We start from the raw sequence: 9,507 nt of genomic DNA on the forward strand, positions 1-9,507 counted from the left end.
CAAATTTTCCTCACACATTTTTTGCACATGTCCGTAAGACTTCAGTCTTACTTCCTGTACCTTTTCTCTGGTGTTAAACTTTCACCTCCCAGCTAACTTCTACGCTTGACTGTGATCTCTAAAAGGCACAACTCTAATACATCTCAACTACCCCATTTCTGCTACTTCCAACTTTTTCAGATGGCATTCCTTCACCACCCAAGTCTCTGCACGATATAGCAGGGCTGGCCTGACCATGGTTTTTTACAAAAGGATCTTGAGCTTCATTGGCAATCGTTTGTCAGATACTACCCCTGTAATCTTCTTCCATACCTCCTTGGACTTTGTAACCTAGCCTGCATCTCTCTTCTCAGCTTGCCGTTCTTCTCTATCCAGCCTCCCAGAACTTGAAACCATATATTTGCCTGAGCGTGTCACCTTCAAGCTCTACATTCAGTTCAATTGTATTCACTGCTAACAACATTATCATCATATCTATTTTCAATCTGCTCATCTTCATACCATGTGTGCTCAGCACTTTGTTCCATCTACACACCATTTCCTCCAACGCCTCCTCTGAATCTGCTCCTAATAATATATCACCTGAATAAATCAGTTTCTTGCCTTTTCCATATATAACTGCTTACTGACGTAGTCCAGGATAGCGATAAACAGCAGTGGACTAAGTGCTGACCGTTGGGGTAGACCATTTTTCACTTCAAACGACTCGAGAATCAAAGCACGTTTTTACTTTTGCCATTAGTACTCTATACATGACCATGAATACATCTACTGCTTGTTCTGACGCTCCATACCTCATAAGTGTTGGTGGGATCAACTTCCAGTCACCTTATCATGTGCTTTCTCCAGATTCAGAAAAGCTCACGTACTCTTCTATTGATACTCCAGTTTCTTTTCGGTTAATTGCCTCACAATAAATAAAATATCAACTGTGCCTTTACGCTTTTGGAAACCAAACTGCTCTTTCCCTAGATGTGGTTCCACTATTCTTCGCAGTCTCTCATCAATGATTTTCTTCACGTTCATACAGTGTGCTAAGAGTTTTACCTTCTATAATTTCCACATTTATGAATCTTGCCTTTCTTCTTGAAAATGGGCATCAATCTGCTAATGACTCTGATAATCTCCACCACTGCTTTCATAATTTTTTTCTTAATCACAATTCCAACTTCATTACTCTTCTCTTCTAGGTCTAGTGTTTTACGTCCAGCCATTCACTTTTTATGTTATCCCTTCAAACCCTCAAAGAGCAAGTTAACCGTCGGCCACCAAGAATCCTATTGGCCAGGGACTGCCAGACTTAATTAAGGCGAGTGAACTTCTGGCCAAAGGTTAAATAGACCAGAGTAAATTTCAGGCCGAATTAGCTGCTCCTTATAACCCAATAATTGCACTAGTCCAAGTTTTGTCAACCACAAATTCACAAGACTAGTCACCTTGCGCCATAGCCCATAAGAGAGCTGGTGCACTGATTGGCGTCTTTGCCGTGTACAAGTATTAGTTACAAGGAAATGAGTAGAATCTATCATTGCTATTGCCTAACGGTTTCACAATTATCCTAGCCTGAATATTCCTGTTAAGATTATCTCTATTATTTAATATTTGGTGGAAAAACCTTAACCCGCAAGGCAGCGGGAAAGTTCAAAAATATGACTTCATAACTTTTTACCGCTTTAAAAATGATCCACAGTTTTCTCCTATTTCAAAATAACAGTCACTCATAAACTACAGGAGATTTGTCCATTTTTATGCATCAGAACGCTTGAGAGAAACTTCGTAAATGGAAAATGTTGCCTTAAGGTTTTAGAGGAGTTATGAAACTATATTTGGGGGAAACTCATGGTGATCTCAACATTTATGCCCCATCTTCTTCATTGTAGAAGAATAAACTGAAAATTTAAATTGCTTAAATTTTTAGGATAAGTAATTAAAGAAAGACAAGGAAAACGGCTAGAAAAAAAGCAATTAGGAAAATATATAGGATAAAGTAAAATGTTTCAAATCAGAACTGAAACGGCCCCTTTTTAGGAAAACAGAAACAAGCTACATCTGACACAGAAATCTTAGAGCAAGAGTGTTGGTAAGTACGTTATAGTTGTAAGGCAGTTAGATAAGATCGCTAGAGACGGAGTAGTGTTAAAGGTATTTCACTGAAGCTAAAGCAACATCTAATTCTGTTCAGAATCGTTGATCATTTCGAAACTTAATTAACTTGAACAAAAAAGGCCCAACTGGAATAGACGTAAAGATATTGAATGTCTATGCAAGGTGGGCAATGAGAACATCCACACAACATGGATACCTGAAACAACGTTTTATTTTAGTGGCAGATCAGTTTGTGTCACCTTTCATCGTTTGTTTAAAAATAATTGGATGTGTTGGTAAGTTACAGAAGAAACAGTCCTCTGAGCGGAAATGGTTTAATAAAATATTTAAAAGCGAAGAGGCACTTAATTTAATGTTTCCATTCATAAGCAGTTACAGGATGACGGGTCTGAGTGATTGTGTCAAAGATTGCGACAAAGATTAGTCTGAGTAGTAGTTGTGAGTGATTATCATTAACTTCTGATCAAAGTAAGTTACGTAATAGATCAGAACTAAAAATTAGCCCAATAATGAATAAAACTAGTTTAATATACTGTTATTAATAAATTATAAGAATGTATTGATTAATCAATTTGGTACTCTCGCTTTAGAGATACTTTTAGCTGCAATCTCAATAATATCCCAACTTAGGAGTTTTACGCAGGAAGTAGAACAAGCAGGAAAGAAGTATACGTAGAAGGTTGATCAAGTTTGATTAAAGGAGTTTTATTTCTTCTTTTATGTTTTGGTTGACGTGTTTCTACTTGTTGTGGGATTGTAAAAAAAAATACTGAAAGTTTTCTTGAATAGTTTGGTAAAGTAATGGTTAGGAGTCTGAATTAGTTTTTCATCTTGAACTTAAAAGAGCCCTATGGTTTATTCGTACAGAAGCTTATTACCTCTACATAAGTTGTAACCTTTCTACAAGTCTGAAAAACACGGGTTAGACCATTTTGACTAACAGGTAGATAACAAATGATAGCGAATTTAGATAGGAATAGATTCTAATGGTCTAATCAAGTGACCAAAGTCAGCAGGGATGTATAGTTGAACAAGTAGGCCATCACGCCGAAGTCCGTTTGTTTTATTCAAACCTGGGAACAAAGTAGGAATGTTTAAGGTAAGGAAAGAATAACTTCCCAAATACGCGTGTAATGTCTAATTTGTACTATTGGGGTGAAATGGCGATTTTCTCTCTCTCTCTTGGGGCCCGGCATGGCGAGGTGGTTAGGGCGCTCGACTCACAATCTGGGGGTCGCGGGGTCGAATCCCCGTCCCACCAAACATGCTCGCCCTTTAAGCCGTGGGGGCGTTATAATGTGACGACCAATCCATTATTCGTTCTTAAAAGAGTAGCTCAAGAGTTGGCGGTGGGTGGTGATGACTAGCTTCATTCCCTCTGGTCTTACATGGCTAAATTAGGGACAGCTAGCGCAGATAGCCCTCGTGTAGCTTTGCGCGAAATTCATAAACCAAACCAGATTAGAGTGGATGAACGAGTTCGCATAAAAAATTACGAATTTTTTGGCAAAAATGTATACTGCCTTCATAAAACATAGAGAAATTTGTCTAGGTAACTGACATTTCATTTTAAAGTATTTAGGTGAAATTTACAACTTGCTGTTAGGCATCAACATTTCGTTAGTTAAGGGGCCAGAAAGCTAGCAGGTTTGAAAGGTATAAAGGTAATCTCTAAACAAAAACCTTCACCTATTTACTTAATTTAACTTTTCACTTCTTATCTAATTGGCATCGTAAAATGGATGTTCCCTTTGTTAAGATCCCTACCCATATCTGGTTGAATCATCTTTCGCCTCAATAAGACCTTGAGCTCAGCATCAAAAATATTCTACAAGATAGTCAGAACGTATCTTGCTTGACTGAAGAGAGCCGAGAAGCAATAGCCTTCATACAAACGGTATAATAAAACCTAACGGAAAACGTTACTAAAAATAACCAGTATCGCTTAATAAGTCTTACATGTCTCTAGAAGCTTTAAAATAAAAAACAAACAAACAATTCCCTTGGAATTTTATAAAAATCACCACGATCATATATACAAGTATAAATATAATTCCCTATTTATTTTCAGTTGAAAGTTTTTTGTGATTTCACCTAGTTTATATATTCCATTTTCACCTCGTGTACATCCTTCTACCCTTACTATGTTCGCATAATTAATTTATTAATACAAAGGTCAAATGTAGAGCTATGCCTTTGTTGAAGACAGTTCCACCTGTCGATAGCATTAGCGTTTTATCGTTTTTTATAAATATTTTAACAATCTTTTTAATCCTACGTATTTTTTTTATCAGAGGCAAACTTTATATCTATATGTCTTTCTTATATAAAGTTACTTAATTGAATGACCAAAATAAATACTTAGTTACCTTTGTTCTGTAAATCTACACCCAATACAGTAACTAAAACTAAATTCTCGGACAATTTCTTGTCATACAAACTTAAGCTTGTATGATTAGCAGAAAGACCAGAAGGTAACATTTCCAGTATTTCATTTTCTGTCTGCTAGATTTAAGGATCAGATATATCCACAGAATTTCAGTCCGAAGCTGTTGATTATTTTATACAAATTTGTTTACCCTGTGTATCTTTTATTTTTCGCACTATCTATGGAAATCATATTTAATTTGTTACATTGTGATCCTCTATTAGAAATTAAAAGGGCTACGTGAAGAATGAATGTGGTATTCATTTATTTTCTTTTTCCGTAAATGTCGTCATATATACTTTTTTAATATATGTAGTCAGGGGCGTCGAGAGCCAGCCCAGGCCCCGGGGTCAGTAATATCATCGGGTCCCACTTTCATTCTATTTATTAACTTTTGCTGATTTTTCATAAAAGAAATTTCGGGGACAAATTTCTTCATGAATCCATGAAAAAGCAGTAGCCATTTTAGCTCATTAATTAGTATGCATTTCTAATGAGCTTTGGAATATCCCACTGCCGGGCTCCCCTCAACAGGTCCTGGGGCACCTGCCCTCTTGCCACCCCCCCTCTCGTCAGCCCTGTATGTAGTACCCACATTTCTCTGATAGGGCATGTCCTTTCTTTTCCTTTTCGATTATATTCTTAGTTTAGGGTCGAATAATTACATACACTGACAAAAAAAAAGAAAAAGAAAGCTAACAAAGTCCTCACTGTTACAATCCCTTAAAAAAAAACAACAAGAACAAGCAATGATGCTTTACATGTGCTTTATTGAACGAGGCTATGAAATATTCGAAAATCTGTGTGCCTAGCTATTTGTATATGACATATTGTAAATTATTTTTGTATTTGGTTTATATGTTTTATAATATGAAATAACATGAGTATTTTAACGTGGCTTTAAAACATTAATTGAATGTGCTAGATTGAAAGTATCTTCGTTTAGAAATTTGGTTGATAAAATCTGCAGAATCTCTGAATCTGTATGCGTGAATATATAAGCAATGATTATATCAAGTAATTATTAACTTCTGCGAATAAAAAAAAGAAGAAAAGCACGTACCTACCAATTGGATACTGGAAGAGAACGCTGCTAGCTGTAATGAATACGGTTTAAAATAAATGTAGGTAAGATTAAGATAATTCCTTATTCGGGTGTTAAACACGTGCTGCAGGCAAATATATATACGCCCATAGTTACTTTCAGTAAGCTGTTAAGTCGTTCATGGAGACAAGTCGAGGTGACGAGTGTAATTGTTAAATTACAGGCGCTGGCGAACAGCTGTTACAATGGGTTAGACACAACCTACCTTTTAATCATCGTCACAGGTTTTAAAGCATTTAAATCAAATCAACAAAATTGCGACAAACGTTTTCGTTAATCTCAAGAACACTTTCAAAATAGGAAAAGAACATCGTGGGTCAGTTCATGTCGTTACCATTTTGCTTATGTTACGTATTACAATTTCGAATGGTCTGATACCGAGCTAAATGATAATTTAAATTCAATAGTTAAATAAATGCCGACATATCTCCAATTTATGATATTTGCCAACAAGATTGATATACACAGTTTCTTTTGTTTTATTCAAATATGTTTTAATATATATAAACAACAATACAATTTACAATAACAGTTATTACAAACAATTATTTATATACAAACGTTTCACAAACTTACAAACAATATAAAGTATTGTTTCTAGTCTGGAACTTCCTTGATATCTTATCAAGGGTTCACGATGAACGAGTTAATTTCAAGTTGTCATAGGTACAATTCACTTAATAACAACAGGGAGCTCGCTAGCTCTGTAGTTCTCGCTGATCACACGCCGATTACAGGTTGAGCTTGAGTTTTTTACCGTTGACGTTATATAATATCTTCGTAAAAGTACTAATGTCCGATGTGAACCTACTGAAGTTAAATGATTTGTAATGTTCGAAATTAATAAATGTTCCTGGTCAAATATCTGATATTTCTCGATTAATAAGTGTTATAACAATCACAGTTATTGCTTCCGAAGTTTATAGCACACCAACTATAGCAAACCAATAACAGATTCTCTTTTTTGGCACGTCGCGTTGGTTGTATTTATAGGCGTGTGGGGAGTTTCTCGAAACTTCAGCTTACGTAACAATACTAGCACGCTACACTAGCGTTTACATACACACGTATATTGTTCTTACACTCGAGAATCTTCTACAATTTTAGAGAATAGGGGGTAGTTTCGCAATACATATTTAACAGTATACGTTATGTACATTTCTGAATATAGGTTTAATTTAAAAAACATCGATAATAAAATAAATATATAAATATATATAATAATAAATCCGTCACACTTATAGATAATTATTTAACATTATACAGTAATTATACGGATGTAAAATATTTAGTAAAAATAAAGAACCGAGTTATTTTGATCAGAAAAACGAAGACGACAGAAATTGCTGTAAAAACGGACGTTTCGGATTATGCATCATATATGTTTTCAGCAGCTATTACGAAACGCCCAGAAATATAAATATTTTTAATTCTTCTTATTATTTTAATTTTTAATTATCAAATTCATATTTCCGATTAATTTATAAATTAATGATTTGTTACTGGTAATTCAATTTTTTAACGTAATTTCAGAATACGTGTTTGTAGATTGGTAGCTATGTTTCAGTGATTCTAACAGGAAAGATCAAAACCAGGATTTTTTCCATAAAAATAAAGTTGTGATTAACAAACGATGTGACGAAACTGTATGGCAACATTAGTAAATACTTTATTTACATTATCTCGACAATTTGTTTTTAACATAAGTATTACGTTCAAGTAACTGAATTTCACAATACTGTTTATTATTAAAATCTCGTTATATCAATATTCCCATAATAAACCTTACCTATTCTATGTTGGTTTGAGAATAAGTAAAAAAAAATGTTGCCCATACTTATCGAAGTAATTTATACATTTGTGCCTTAAACGCCGCTTTTTGGGAGGTATTGATGACTTCCATGCGGCCACACCCGACACCGTCAACTGGGTCTCAGATCTCGATATACAACTCTAATTTACTGTTCTAAAAAATCCATACGAAGAAGAAGGACGAAGTAATACAGTGACCTGTGCTTTGAGATATACTTGATCTGTATATAAGTCACTGAGTAAGTTGTAGATAATGCGAATGTAAAGGTAAAACTACACATGTGATAAAAACGTGTAGCTTCTAGCAACTTGTGTATTGTATCAAACTCGTCTGATCACACGCTAGCTTCTCTGTTACTACTCGGGTACTTACTCAATAACTACTCAATGCATGTAGACAATAACATCAATATAGAACAATATGCAAACATTTTGCCCAAGACTGTACATGTAAATAGAATAAATCTATAATTTTAGAAAAAACAACATTCTAAGGCTAATATTCCTAATATATAAATTATGTAAATGGTACTCATGTTATCAAAAAGAACAAACTCTTGTATGATTTTTCAAGTTCTTTTGTTCCACATGTTACTACAATACCAAATATATACGAGTTGTTTAGAACATTTGTTCGTCAAAACACACATACACAACTGTTTTGTATAAAAGAGTGTGCTTTGGTGTAATTCGAAACAGGTCAACGCTTTGTTCAGACAATTTCTCTGTGGTTGGTGTAGTTTCATGCCTTGTCACGTGTCAGAAGTTATAGGGCGTCAAATTGTTCGACTGTCCAGAAATGGTGTGAAGCAAATGGACATTGCCAAAACAGTAGGGTACTCCAGTGTACCGTATCCAGAATCCTGAAACGTCATCAGACTAGAGGAAACGTTGTTCTATGAAAGTCTACTGGTAGACGCCAAAAACCTACTGCCGGAGATGACCATGTTTTGATCAGGTTAACAAGTCAAGGTCGAAAGAAGTCTTGCAACACCTTACGACAGGAATGGCATGAACTAATCCATTCTGGGGTATTTGAAAGAACACTGAATACGAGACTGATCAAACAAGGTTATTTTGCAAGAAGGGCTATCTGAAAACCGATATTAACCAGAATTCACCGCCATCAACGTGTCACTTGGACAAGACAGCATGCTAACTTACATTTAGGACACTGGCAACATGTCATCTTTCAGATGAGTCCTGTTTCCGGCTTTTTAAAGCTGTTGGTAGGATTCATGTTCGTGGTTTGCCTGGAGAACAGACGAGGGAAGATTGTCTTTCCCACAGGAGATGGTGCAGTATATGTTTGGACAGCTAATCGTCATGGTGGAAAAACTGCTTTTCATATCCTCCAGGGAAACGTCAATGGCACCTCTTACAGACATCACATGGAGTAGATATTTCTGCCATATGCTAGAGCAAGGTTTGGCAATAACTTTGTATTCTAAGATTACAATGCCACTGCCCACAGCGTGCATACTGTACAGTATTATCTCAACCAGGAGGACGTTACAAGATCGCCATGTCCAACAAAGTCTCCAGATTGTAATCTCATTGAGAACTGTTGGGCAGAGCTGAGCAGGAAAACGGCTGACCACGACCCTAAACCAGCTACTGTAGCTGAGTTGCAGCGCCTTCTAATGACAAGTTGGGATGAAATCACGGTGGATTACATCAATAACCTTATCGACAGCATGTCACGTCGCCTTGTGGAGGTTATTAGAGTATGAGGAGGACCAACCAAATACTGAATGTTTAATATGAACTGATATAAGGTTACAGATGCTATTTATATTAATTTGATGTTATATTTTGTCATTATACATGGCTTGGTAAGGTTTTGTTGCGATAAGTAAAAAAAGCTGAATTACACATCTCTCTACAGGTGTCTGATAATATTTGAACAAAAAGCTGCATTTATCATTTATAATTTTTCGTTACTTCTGGATCAGTAGCAACACTTATTGATAACGTAGAAAATTTTAATTACTTCTCCTTTGTCAGTTTCACATACTTGATACAACAAAGAACAGCTGATAATTTCAACTGAACT

Source organism: Limulus polyphemus, unplaced genomic scaffold (assembly GCF_000517525.1).
Source record: "Limulus polyphemus unplaced genomic scaffold, Limulus_polyphemus-2.1.2 Scaffold150, whole genome shotgun sequence".
In the NCBI taxonomy this organism is placed as follows: Eukaryota; Metazoa; Arthropoda; class Merostomata; order Xiphosura; family Limulidae; genus Limulus; species Limulus polyphemus.